Raw genomic sequence first — 14,200 nt, forward strand, 5'->3', positions numbered from 1 at the left:
TCATTTTTTTACGTTATAAAGTCAACCTGTAGCTTTGATATATAATAATGATAGAATCTGAAGCCAGATGCTATATAAAATACTCTTGTACGTTTTAAAGACAAAATATACACCCAAACATGCCCTAACATAAAAAAAATGCACTCGATTTTTCTCTTTTCGATACAATCGTTACCTGTTTTGGGGAATTTTTTCTTGATTCACATAATGGAAGGGCAGACACGAAAATTTCTGAACTAAAAGATTGATATGTTCTCCGTCCGTGATAAAAAAAAATCGGAGGTTATGCATTTTCTACATCCAACTTATAGATATTATATATAAAAAAGAAGATGTGGTATTATTGCCAATGAGACAACTATCCAGAAAAGACCAAAATGACACAAACATTAACAATTATAGGTAACCGTAAGGCCTTCAACAATGAGCAAAGCCCATACCGCATAGTCAGCTATAAAAGGCCCCGATAAGAACCATGTCGTCGACTTGATATCTTATTGTTTTGCATTACTATGTAATAGATACATTGAAAACTTATGCAAATGGTGGTTTTAAAATAAGAAAAGTGTCGTTTTATTTGTTTCTATTAACTTTTTAAAATTTTGTTACTATATCAAACATTACAGTAACATTTATCGCTTTCTCGATACACACAGAGCTTCGATTCTTTTGTTCTATTTCAAAAGTGTTTCCGCCTGCATATATCAAGACAAATTAAGATTTTAATCTGCTTCCTCTGGAACCATACACATGGGCTCGATTACCAAATATTCGTATGTATTATTAATGTTTTTAATGCTCCATTTATTGGCATTATGTTTTTCTGGTCTGTGCGTCCGTTCGTCTGTTTGTTTGTCCAGCTTCAAGTTAAATAAAATTGAAACTTAGTACACATTTTCCCTATAGTATGATCTTTTTAATTCTAATGCCAAATTACAGTTTTATCCCATTTTCATAGTCCACTAAACATAGAAAATGATAGTGAAGATGAGGCATCCGTGTACTAGGGACACATTCATGTTTCTTCAAATTTTCGTCGTATCGCTGTCAATCTGTGTTAAAATTTTAACGTCGATATCAATAAATATTTCATTGTTTACGAGAAATATGCAATTTACTATCATTGTTATAAATCCTAAATATGGCCAATTATATTATAGTTTAAAAAAAGAAATTTATAAAACATATTTATATCCGCTAACCGAGCCCCTATTGAGATCGACAAACTCAACAAAAAAGCTTTGAATACAATACGGATATTTCTTAGAATTGATGGCCATCCTATAAAAGTTACGGTCGTCCTATATAAATTACAGTCAGTCTTTACAAATTACGGTCATCCTTTACAAGTTACGGTCATCTTTTTACCAATCACGGTCATCCTTGTTTTATGTTACGGTCATCTTGAAAATATTTTGATTATGATTTACGGTCATCTTAACGATTTTTTCAAATCGAATTTCCCGTTTCATGCACATTTCTCGGAAGTAATTAGTGATTTTCTAGTGATTCTTTTATAAATTTACATCGTTTCAATGTATGATTTGCAAAGAAAATGATATAGAAACACTTAAACAGACAATACAGAAACTGACCTAATTTTTCATCCGACATCTTGGGATGACCGTGAATGCAGTTACGGTCATCAGCTTTACCCCAGTGAATGTAAAACAATTTAAACGAGAAAACTAACGGCCTTATTTATGTAAAAAAAGATATGCATGTTGGTGGATTTATTTTGCATAGGCGAATAGTTGCTGGTTCTAAAATAATAATTTATTGCACGCTAACTTTTGGTTACTTTCTGTGGGAGATATTATATTTCTATGCAATAATATAAATTGTATTCTAATTCGAACGCATTGCCGTACGTAGCGTAACGTCATAAGACTCATCAGTGACACTCAGATCAAAATAGTTATAAAGCCTATAAGTTGAAGAGCATTGAGGACTAAAAATTCAAACAAACACTATTGTATATTATATCGGGCATTGTTTTGTTATTTCTTTTTACTGCTAAAATTAGTTGTTATGTTATACATGTAACAAATAATTATTAACTTTGTATTAGTGTTGACAATGCAAGATTCTTTTCGGATTTTTTCGGCGTACAGATCACCAGATCATCAGCTGGTTGTCGTTTTTTTAATATTACTACGGAGGCCTCATAGGAATTTAGAGCGGGGGGGGGGGGGGGGGGATACAATAAATGTGGTTTTTTTTGTATTTCAAAGCAAAACAAAATGTACAATATTTATTTCAGGATACATTTATAATCCGGATATTCGTGGTAATTTATTGTTCCTAAATCAAATACCAAATTAAACAAATCGCATTATTCTTTCAGTGAACGAAAAAGTGTGAAATTCAATATCAGGAAAATATTAAAACATCAAACATTATATTTGCATTTAAATATTCAAGTCATTATATATTTATCCAAGTGTTGAACTTGTCAATTTTACCACTATGGACGATTAATAAGCATCACAGTAACTTTTTTCCTGAAGTAATTCTCGCTGATTGCAAACTACACGATACCAAAAGAGGAACTATATTAATTTTACAAAAGAGAGGGGTGGGCTGCTCTTCGATATGTTCCATGAAATGTTGAGAGAACAATGTTAGTTTCTGTTCATATACAATCAACGTTGTCTTTATAGATGCAATGTGTGTGCATTTTATTTTTAAATTAGACCATGTGCAATACATGCAATAAGTGGTTAAAAATTTGATTTTGTTTTTTGACCCCTTCACTCGAAATTTAAGAACAGTGTAGACAACATGACTGTAGCAGTTTGGAATACACAAACACATTGAAGTTTACGAAATCACAAAACAAATTTAAAATGTATCTAATAAATCAACTATTTGATCCATTTTTTTTAGTGAAAAGTAACACAAATAAAAATGTAAGATAAATCAACTATTCGATTCATTATTTTAAGTGAAAAGTCATGTTGCCAAACAAAAGTTAAGTATAGCAAGTGAATTAAGATGAAAAAAAAATAATTGAAAAAATCCCTCTTCCCCCCCCCCCCCACCCTCTTTTTAATCCGTTGTTATACATTCATTTTGTAAAACCAGTAAAAAAGCATCCACGTATAACATATGCATGACTCGTGTTGGTAGAATGTATTTCTGCAACAAATTTTAATCACTGAAGTAAATGTACTTATAGACACAATCTGTGACAAAATCTATGATATGGTTTGGTGATTATTCGTATGTACATACGTCATACAATCTACAGGAATATAATTCTACATAATTCTACTTTCGATTCTGCATGTGTAATTTATGTAACATTTATTCATTGTAAATAAACCAAATGAGTAAAATGTAAGTAATATAGTAAATACCATTACGTAGTTAATATATACTTTCATGATAAAAATTTATCATATCAATTAAGAAAATATTGATATGTTAATGCCCGCGTCACACTGTCCCGATTTTAACGCCGATGGCAACAGGATTATGGAAATTTTCAAAATCGGGACTGATCGTGCCCAGATCGGGCTATTCGTAGTGCCATCTTTAACCATCGTAGAACCATCGGCCACTTTTTCTAGCTTTCGGGGATAACTTCGGGAAGGGTTCTAAATTTTTTAACATGTTAAAAAATCCCCGAAGGTGCGTCCGATGTTGATGATTCGTATTGAGTTCGTATCACCATCCTCACCATCGTAATGTCACCGGGAATGCATCTTTGAACATCGTATTGCATTCGTGTTTCCATCGTTGCCATCGGGCAGTTTTGCCATTACGATGTCTACACGAATGAATCACGAAGCTACCCGAAGGTCTTACGATGGCAACACGACTTCGTGAAGACCTCGTAATCCCGTCGTGTTGCCATCGAATAAAAGTACGAAGACGACAAGATGGAACTACGACGGCAATAAATCCAGCTAAATGTAAGTTAATTTTCGCGCTAAAATACATTTAAAGTGACCTGCGCGATATGCACTGGTCAGTCTAATACGACAGTTAAGAAAAACGTCCACAAACATGGAGCTCATATCATATAATTCTATGAGATTAGAAAGGCGACAGCGTTGTTTCTATTAATTCAAATGGAACAGGGAGAGCAGCTGTTACAGGCTCAGAATTTACTTTTACAAGTCAAATATTTTTTTGGTCAATTTTTCATATCAAGTAACATAATGAAAATCATAAACGCGTCTCGTACACCAACCCTGTAGGTAAACGTATACAGGGAAACCAACTTTTTCTTCATTATTCTGATTTTTTATGTATCGTCTGAGTTGTTATCACACGAATGTTTACTCCATTTCCGTTCTGTTTTCTAAATGTCATATTTTGCCGCATTTGTTGCTCTCCCCACATCCTTCCTTTTGTCTAAATTATTATGATATTCTCCTGGAAAGAGCTCTTTTTAAATAAAAGGGATCAACGAACCCATTACCTTACATTTAAGATAGATCAGTAAACAGGGGCATAATCATGGGTGATTATTCAGACTAGTGCACACATTTTACAGTTCAAACAAGGCAATGCCGAGCGTGGCATCCCCTCGTATGTAACATATTGGGGACAAATATGGACACTATATTTGTATATGACACATGCAGAAAATGGTAAATTGAATATGCATATTTGATACATAATAAACTATTTTTTTAGAAATCAACCAAAACATTCAGTATCTGGAAATACCTTAAATATTGTCTTTAGAACCAGCAGGTAAAAAAATTAGCAACCAATTTCTTTTCAAGGAGAAAAAACAAGTCCATCTGCATGACCTTGACCTTTGACCTTGAACGTAAAAAATGTCAGATCATTACAAGGAGGAAAAATATACCAAATGTGGTTAAAATCTTTTGAAGCATATTGGTTTTAGAGTGTTCACATGGGTGATATTGCCTTGTATTACAACTTCCACTGTGACCTTGACCTTTGATCTTAAAGTTAATAGCGCTTAAGATATTCTTAAAGAGTAATTCATACCAAGTTTTGAGGAATTTGGTTCGAGAGTGTGTCCATAACAATTTTATCTACACGCAACTTACATGTAGTAGGCGAAGGGATAATAAACTAAGTTTTATAAGAATTAGACAAAAAAGATCGATTTCCCGCCATGTATGGCAGACTTGTACAGAAACGATATGTTGTCGAAATTCTGTTCGTATCATAAAAAAGTTCAAAACAGGTAAAACGCATTTTAAGATCGTTTGTATACTTGTATTATGTACATACATGTATTTAACCATTATTTATCATCTTACGGCCATCGCGCCATCATTGTAATCCATCGTGTAGCCTTCATAAATCATCGTGTAGCCTTCGTGATCCGTCGTGTCGGCTTCGGCTGAGATATGAAGCTTAAATACCCGTCTTCGGTTAACCTTCGTATGTCCATCTTTTGCTATCGTATATAATTTCGGCACCATCGTATAGACTTCGTTATTCATCGTACTTGCTTCGGTAACTTTTTGGTATTTCAACGAGATCGGAACCAACTTCGTACGAACTTACAATTTTCGCATTCGGGTGTCCATCGTATAAAGAAATCGGGACAGTGTGATGCGGGCATAACAAATGTACAAAATGTCATATATGTACTAGGCGAACCTTGGTTACTGTTGTGGATGTTGAAAATTCATGTGTTGCGAAACGAAGCAGAATTTTCACTGCAGCTCGATAAAATTAGAAATGTGTAAATGGTCGAATATTATGAAAACTTCCTGTAAGAACCAATCTAAGGTCATACATAACAATTTTGAACATTCTACTTTCGTTTTCTAACCACTTTACTTTCCAAAAAATGACAACTTTAGAATGATTGTATAGCCATTTCAACAGATACAAATGATAAATATGAGGATAGGATGTGTTGCTGAAATAGGTAATATTTTCCAGCTTGCAAATATTTTAATAGGTGGGAAAAACTATCAGGAATATAAAATGCTTAAAGTTCAATGAACTCCAATGAACTTTTTGTGTCATCATCTGAAATTGGTTTTTGGAGAGAAAGTAAAAAAATGAAAACGAGTAAGAATTCCTTTATGAATAACCATTTCTACCGTTTCGATGAGGTTACCGTTTTTTTAAACGATTTTCTGATATATGAAGCTTTTATTTTTTATTTGCCAACAAAATGTTTTCTGAGATCTCAACCCTCCCCCAATACCTTTAGCCAATGTAGAATAAAGAAACACACAGATATATGCGCAAAAAAATGCATCTTTTGGATAATGAATTTCAGTAAATATAAAATCACAGAATCATAAACAAAAACTTTGTCTTGAAATATAATGATTGTTCTCGTACCAAAGAGTAAAACAAAAAATCTTCTCTTTCTTTGCTACATGTGACATAAAAAAAAATGAACTTTTTAAAATACTTTCGAAAGCGTTTACTTCATCTGTAGAAATGGTTAATTTTAAAGAAATTCTTACATTGTTTATATTTTTTTCAATGCTAGCCGCTTCGTAGGTAACCATTTCCGGTGGCGATGATGCACAGGGATTTATAGTTCCCATTCCTAAATATATTTAGTTATTCTTTCTTCACCACTCATCTTGCTTGGTTTCCCTTCTTGAGTTTACTCACACATGTTCCCTCGTTGGACACTTTGTTATTCAAACTTCCTTGACACCTCACGAAACACATTCACTGAGCGTCACTGATGAGTCTTATGTAGACGAAACGCTCGTCTGGCGTACTAAATTATGGTCCTGGTACCTTTGGTAACTATTAACACCACTAGGTCGATGCCACTGCTGGTGGACGTTTCGTCCCCGAGGGTATCACCAGCCCAGTAGTCAACACTTCGGTGTTGACATGAATATCAATATTGTGGTCATTTTAATAAATTTCCTGTTTACAAAACTTTGAATTTTTCGAAAAACTAAGGATTTTCTTATCCCAGGCATAGATTACCTTAGCCGTATTTGGCACAACTTTTTTGAATTTTGGATCCTCAATGCTCTTCAACTTTGTACTTATTTGGTTTTATAAATATTTTGATATGAGCGTCACTGATGAGTCTTATGTAGACGAAACGCGCGTCTGGCGTACTAAATTATGGTCCTGGTACCTTTGATAACTATCAATATGGATAAAGGTTATATTTTAACTACGCAATTTATTAACAGGTATACATTTTTAAAATCGAAATTACATGAGAAGGGTATAGAATAGAATAGAGTATTTTTATTTCCCAAATTACAGGGCCCATAAAAGGCATAAAATCAGATACAATTAATTAACATAATTGGTAACAACATATAAATTTGGAATATATATAAGCATTGGTCATAATCAAGCTAAAAACCACATATATATTGTGAATACAAGAAATATAAAATTACATTATATATGTATTTATTCTCAAACTATTTACTTGACTTGGTGTCGGTGTTCATACCTGATCTCCTTAATTCAAAAAATATAACAGCCAACAGATATATTAACAGAATCTAAACGTCATCCCCCTCTATAAATTTAGTATTCCAGAGCCCTGAAAGTGTTTGATTTGGAATGCAAAACCCTAGGCCATGTACAGGTAGTAAGTGCCTCACCGTCTGCAGTTCAATTGGCTACTATATAAGGCCATACAACTATTTAGTTTAATTGTTAATTTGTTTTCCTAGATTTGTTTAAACTATTTGACACTGACGACGTTAAAAAAAAAGCTAAAAAAATCATTATCTCTTACAAAAGCATAATACTCTTTCTAACACTTTCATACCCCAGAAAGGGGCATTATGTTTCTTGGTCTGTACATCCGTTCCTTCGTCCTTTGTCCGTTTGTCCGTCTATCCGGCTTCAGGGTTAAAAGTTGTTGATTAAAGTTTTCGGTAAAGGTAGTTTTTGAGGCAGTTTAAGTCCAATTCTTGATTGTAAACAATTAGTCTAAACATGCAGTTTTTTTTTAATTTTAAATTTAAGCCTTATCTTTCTGTAGAAAGTGTGTTTGCGCAAGCAATAAATAAATAAGATTCAACATACAGAATAACATGTGATTGCCTGTGGTGCTGACTGATTGATGATTGATTATTAGTTGCTTAATGTCTAGAGGCAAATATTTGATTTAAACAAAATGAGATAAATACGATAGCTACCCATGTAGAGTCTGTTCCTGAGTAATAGGCCGCCTGGGATGAATAGAAAGTCGGGAAATCTTGACTGTCAGCGGAAAATGAGGATATATATACTGGAAATACATTTTAACTTGTAGCAGACCACATATAGTCAATTCCCAAAACAGTTATTCGAGGGCTCTTAACGTACAGGTAGTGGTGCACTCTCTAAACGAGGAAACGGATTTAAAATACTCATTCTTATCGGACGTGGCTGTGTACTTGTAAATCCCGCATAGCAAATTAACGCTTTTTTTTTAGCAAGCGTTATTTCCGATCTGAAATACGACCATAATTATATTCCCAAGTTATCTTAAAAGTTCAATCCGGTTCATGTTGGTAAATGAGCAATTATAGCTACATGTAACAATAATCAAGTTACGTGAACGTTTTAATGAAACGTTTTGATCGGTTGTTTAAAAGAGGACGATGATACAAAAAAACAGCATGCCTGGAAAAACACATCAAACATTTCCTATATAGATTATACTGTTGGTTATAATTCCCGTTTGAATGGTTTTACACTTGTAATTTTTGGTGGCACTTTATAGCTTGCTGTTTGGTGTGAGCCAAGGCTCCGTGTTGAAGACCGTTTCTTTACCTGTAGTGGTTTAAGTGTTTTGAATTATGACTTGGATAGAGAGTTATCTCATTGACATTCATACCACATCTTACAATATCTATATATTCTGTTTCAGAATGCAGAGACGACTTGCGGATAATATAGCATCTGACCATTTGTCTTGTCCTATATGTCAAGACCCTTTTCAAGATCCGAAACTACTACCATGTGACCATACGTTATGTTGTGAATGTTTAACCCAGCTGATACATTCGTCAAGACGTTACAACAAATTTTCATGCCCAGTAGACCGACGAGAGATAACAGCGCCTTCTTATAATATATCAGCAGAAGAATGGGCTAATTCCTTTCCAACAGACGAGTTAGCTATAGTTTTGCTTCAGGCTGTTGCAGGTGATGTGACAACGCAAGGAAAATCTAAAAATGCGATACTTTGTTCCGAACACCCTCATAATGTTTGTGACTTTTTCTGTTTTGGGTGTTATCAGATTATATGTTCAGAATGTGCTGTTGAGCATCACAGAAGTACCGAATGCAATTGCAAAAAGTTCAAAAACTGTGCCGACTTAGCAAGAGAGAAATTAGGAGATGCATCTGACGAAATAAAAAATCTAATTTGTCACGGACAGGAAATCGTCACTAAAGAAATTGAAAAAGATCAACTCTTGTCGCAATCCAGACAGCAGATTAAAGATACCGTTCTAAGATTAAAGTCCATCGTTTATAATTTTGAGAAAATGGTAAATAGAAAATGTCTGGACATATTAAGCAAAGTTGAAAGCGTTGTAAACGTAGAAGAACTACAGAAAAAAACGGAAGAAATTGTTAAAGATTTGAAACGAGTCCGTGATGAAATAGAATATGTAAAATCACAAACTTCAACCAAGGATATGCTAACCGTTTTATCAAATGTTCCGGAAAATCTACAGAAAAATACTGATCGGTTCAATTCACTTGGAGTGTCAGATGACCCAATTGAGATAAAACTTGAACTAAATGAAACGTTTTTGAATTTGTGTGACAAACTTGTGGATCAACCAATAGGATCAGTTCATGTCGTTCGTGCGGATAAATTATATTTCGAAGACACGGAGGCTACAGTGTGCAACCAGCGAATCAAATTTTCATCAAATGTTTTACCTTCTCGTGCACTTGAACTTGAACCATTTCTCCAGATTAAAGATGAACCAAGTGGACTAGAGAAAAACAATTCTGCAAGATTTACAGGTTTAACACTTCACGGACATTCAATAATTGCCGTTGACAATTCAAACTTTAAAGTAAAAAGATTCCGAGACACAATTAAAGATAGTTTCATCGATGAAATTGCAATACCAGGTGCATACGATATCACCAATATCCATGACAACGACGATTTATTAGTTACTTCCCCTGGGACACAATCACGTCTTTTTCGATTATCAACTTACAAGAGTTTGAGCATAATGTCAGAGACAGTTACTGATAAGGCCTATTATGATATTTCGCGTTTGCCAGATTCTGCGTTCGCAGTCATTTGTCACTCAAGACCTAGCAGTACATTCAAAAAGAGAGCTAATTTTGATTGGTCACGTGGGGTTACGTCACATATTGATATCATCAACGTCGATGGAAATGTTTTGAAACATTTCAGTGAATCCTTTCTTTGTGAACCAACCGAATTCGGTGATCCCTTTATTATGCCTCTAAAAAGTATGTGCTGCCTTCCTAATGGGACTATAGTAGTTAGCATTGAAACTAAAACCAACAGTTTTATTTCTTGCATTAAACAAAACGGACGCGTCAAATGGACATATAATTTAAATGATACTTCAGAAGGCGTTAGTTTTTATGATGGAAAAATATATGTGTTCCTACGGGAATCTCAGGTAGTGCGTGTCCTGTCGATTGAGGGTGGTTTGAAACCAACGTCCACCTTTAAACTTCCTCATTATATTGGTGATGGCAGTAGTTTACTCGTAGTCAGAAATCTTTTGACAGTGGTAGACAAAACTAGTTCTATAAAACTTTATAAATTACAATGATAGAAATGAATAAATGTTTTATACAGACGTATTGTTTATATACACATGGAAAAAAGTATTGCAACACCAAATTGAAATTCAAATTTAAAAGAACACTCTTTATTTTTTTTGTCATATAATTTGTGGAAATAGAACTAGTTAAACATTATTTAAATATCACCTGAGTTAAATAAATAAATATCGACTCGATAAGTTTTTAACTACATATGCAGTTACTGTACTCGCAAACAATAAAACAGATGTTTTTATCCTCATTGTTTTCAACAATTTAAATAACCAAGTTTATAAAGTTATGTGATTGACACCTTGTAATTGGTCATCCACAACTCATAACTGCAGCGAGATAGCAGATAATCAGCATGAGAGAAGCAGGTATGTCGCTGTGACAATTGCACGTATTGTTGGTCATCACCATTCCTCTATAAGTCGTTTTGAGAATTCAAATTAGGCAACAAACGATGTTAAAGACCTTCCGAGATCAAGAAGACCCTCTATAACATCTGCTAGGGAAATTTAAGCATAATGGAGGTTGGTCAGAAGAAAACCCGTTGAAAACGATACAATCCTGAAAAGAGAGTGATGACCATATAATTATGAGCCCTTAAACAAGAACTGTTCGAGATCGGCTCATTGCTACTGGTTATCGTGCGATAAGACCATTTTGGAGGCCTTTGCCTCCGAACAGACACACAGTTGCCCGTATCCAATATAGTGCAGAGCTCACCAAAGTTGGAAATTAGCATCGTAGAGGAAGATCCATTGTTCCAATGGAATACGGTTTATCTTCCTTGGCCCGATTGTAGCCCGACTTTGAACCATATCGAGCATATATAGGACACTATTGGGCGTAAAATGCACGAAAGGACACCGTAGTTCACACACGTCATGAAATAAACAATACCCTTCGTCAATAATGGTTGCTGCTACCTTAGCAACAAATTAGTCGACTTATGGAAGTAATCAGAAGACGTTAAGATGCGGTTATCCCTTTGAATGGAGGCTTCGCACAAAGTACTAATTCTTTGGCGTATAACGATCAACAATGATGTGAACAATCATCTAAAGATTAATTTTGAAATATCTGACATTGTAAAGTTCGACTACAGTAAAAGTTCCAAAATGCATTTTTTTTTGTACAAAAACACTTCATTTTGTTATAAAAATTTTGGTTAGATAAAACTGTTTTTTCATACATTTTATGTTCGTTTTAATGCCAATGTTATCATTAACTACGTTTCAATATTATTTTACAAATATTTTATCAAATTCCATCCAAAATAAAAAAGCTGATTTTTCAAGTTTTAAAAAATCAAGGTGTTGCAATACTTTTTTCCATGTGTATATGTTAGTAAATTAAATTAGTGACAAAGTTAAAAAGACTTTGATATAAATATATATATATATTACTACTAAATTTATATATAAATTTCTATGTCATTTTGGTCTCTTGTGGAGAGTTGTCTCATTGGCATCTGTTTAGAATTGAAGAATAAAGCTTAACTTAATATGATTTCTGAACACATGTATATGTGCGGGGGTTAGCGTTCAATCTGATTTCTTGTGTAGGGAGGACCTATCAGTAGGCGTGATGTTGTCTACACTTAAAAAAACCCATCTTAGGTCCGTTGTTGGTTATTTGTAAGGCAAATGTCTCCCTCCATTACGATACAAATGTTTTCCGCGGGTATATTTCATTTCATTCCGTTCCTGTTCGTCCCATCTTGCATAACCTACCTATAGTATAAACAGTTTAAATGTTTTTCTCCTGAAGACGGATCAACTATTTGTCACTGGACGTTATCAAGGAATCTCTGCATCAAAACTTTTGAAAGTAAACATTAGTATGGCAAACCCGGAGAATCATAAAAATAAGTCTCATACCTCATGTACCTCTTCACAGAAAAGTTGTCTATAAGATTTTATTTATACACAAATATTTTCTCTTTATTTTTAAAGTTTCGAATTTGATGAGAAGCCATTCTGACCTGTCCTTTTAAAGTTATTTATAGATGAGCAACAGCCAACTACCCAAATGACTGAAACATTGAATATCTACTTATTAGGATCATGAATTGAAACAGGCGCTAAAAAATGTGAGATTTAGAAGATCTTACATTACATCGAAGCTGTTTAAAATACATGCAGTGGAATGTCAAAACTCTGCAATATTTGAGTTAAGATTTTTTTCTCTGCATAATTGTCATGTTCAAATACATCTCCATTAGTGACGTTCCAACTTGAACGTTTTCCAGGACAATTCAAACACACATTTGCAGAGCATTGTTTTAAAAAATAAAGAGGCGGAAGCTGCCGAGGGTACATCAAACCTCGTATTAATAAGTCGAAAGAAAGATTGACAATATCATTACCGAAACAAGTATCCGTCTATACAAAACACTAACTAAAAATAACAGTGTGGATACACTAATAAAAACTAAGCGGGTTATATTATGTGCTCCTTTAATCTACACATTTCTACTCCACACATGGCAATGATCATGTTAATAATGATATAAACATACTCAGTGTTCATCATGTTCATATGACTAAAACAATGGAAACAGTTATCATCTGTGACGCTGATATTTCATTACGATCAATCAATTATGAGGACTGTTAAATTTTCGTTGTGACGACTTACAAAAATGAGAAACGAAGGATACCAAATGGACGTTCAAAAGTCGAAAATAAACTGACAACACCGTGGCAAAAAAAGAAAAAGACCATAACGATATGGAACAGTATACAAAACACAACGTAGAAGATGCTGAGCAACACGAACCCTATCACGGAGGTGACCTTCACATGTCGCTGGTGTCGTGTGGTTTATACAAGAACAAACCCTGTTTAATTCGTTAGGTCATATTCTAGAAAAAGGAAGATTTTGGTTATGATTATTTGTTGTTAAGCAGTGACTTATGTTCCTTACGTAGTAACTACAATCCACTTACCTTTCATGAATGTGACCTACCGAATTAGACCATTTACCGGATTTGTTATCACATAAGCAACACGACAGGTGCCACATGTGGAGAAGGATCTGCTTACCCTTCCGGAGCACCTGAAAATTCACCCCCCAGTTTTTTGTGGGGTTCTTGTTGTTTATTCTTTAGTTTTCTATGTTGTGTCGTGTGCGCTGTTGCTTGTTTGTCTTTTTCATTTTTAGCCATTGCGTTGTCAGTTTGTTTTAGATTTATGAGTTTGACTGTCCCTTTGGTATCTTTCGTCCCTCTTTTAAAAGTAATAGGACATTTTGCAAGCAGTTGTGATCTTAAAACTGAACCTGACACTTTCATTTCGTGAAGAATTCTGACTCGCTTTTACTTAATGATAAAATTCCATCATATAATCAAAGTAGATAAAGTCTCATCAGTAACACTTTAGCAATTGCATAATATTTTATCGAAATCGCATGTTATATGAATATGTGCCCTTCTTTGTACTAGACCAACACGCTGAGACGGCTTTAGAAGGTGCTAACT

At 34.2% G+C, this 14,200-nt stretch overlaps 1 long non-coding RNA gene across 1 annotated transcript; it reads left to right on the forward strand.

The window, feature by feature from the left end:
- The first annotated feature begins 3,229 nt into the window (after positions 1–3,229).
- LOC143076864 (uncharacterized) lies at positions 3,230–10,745 on the forward strand. The gene is made up of 2 exons (XR_012978812.1): positions 3,230–3,342; positions 8,810–10,745. It is a non-coding gene; the product is annotated as an uncharacterized LOC143076864 (long non-coding RNA).
- Positions 10,746–14,200: the final 3,455 nt, after the last annotated feature.

Source organism: Mytilus galloprovincialis, chromosome 5 (assembly GCF_965363235.1).
Source record: "Mytilus galloprovincialis chromosome 5, xbMytGall1.hap1.1, whole genome shotgun sequence".
Lineage (NCBI taxonomy): Eukaryota > Metazoa > Mollusca > Bivalvia > Mytilida > Mytilidae > Mytilus > Mytilus galloprovincialis.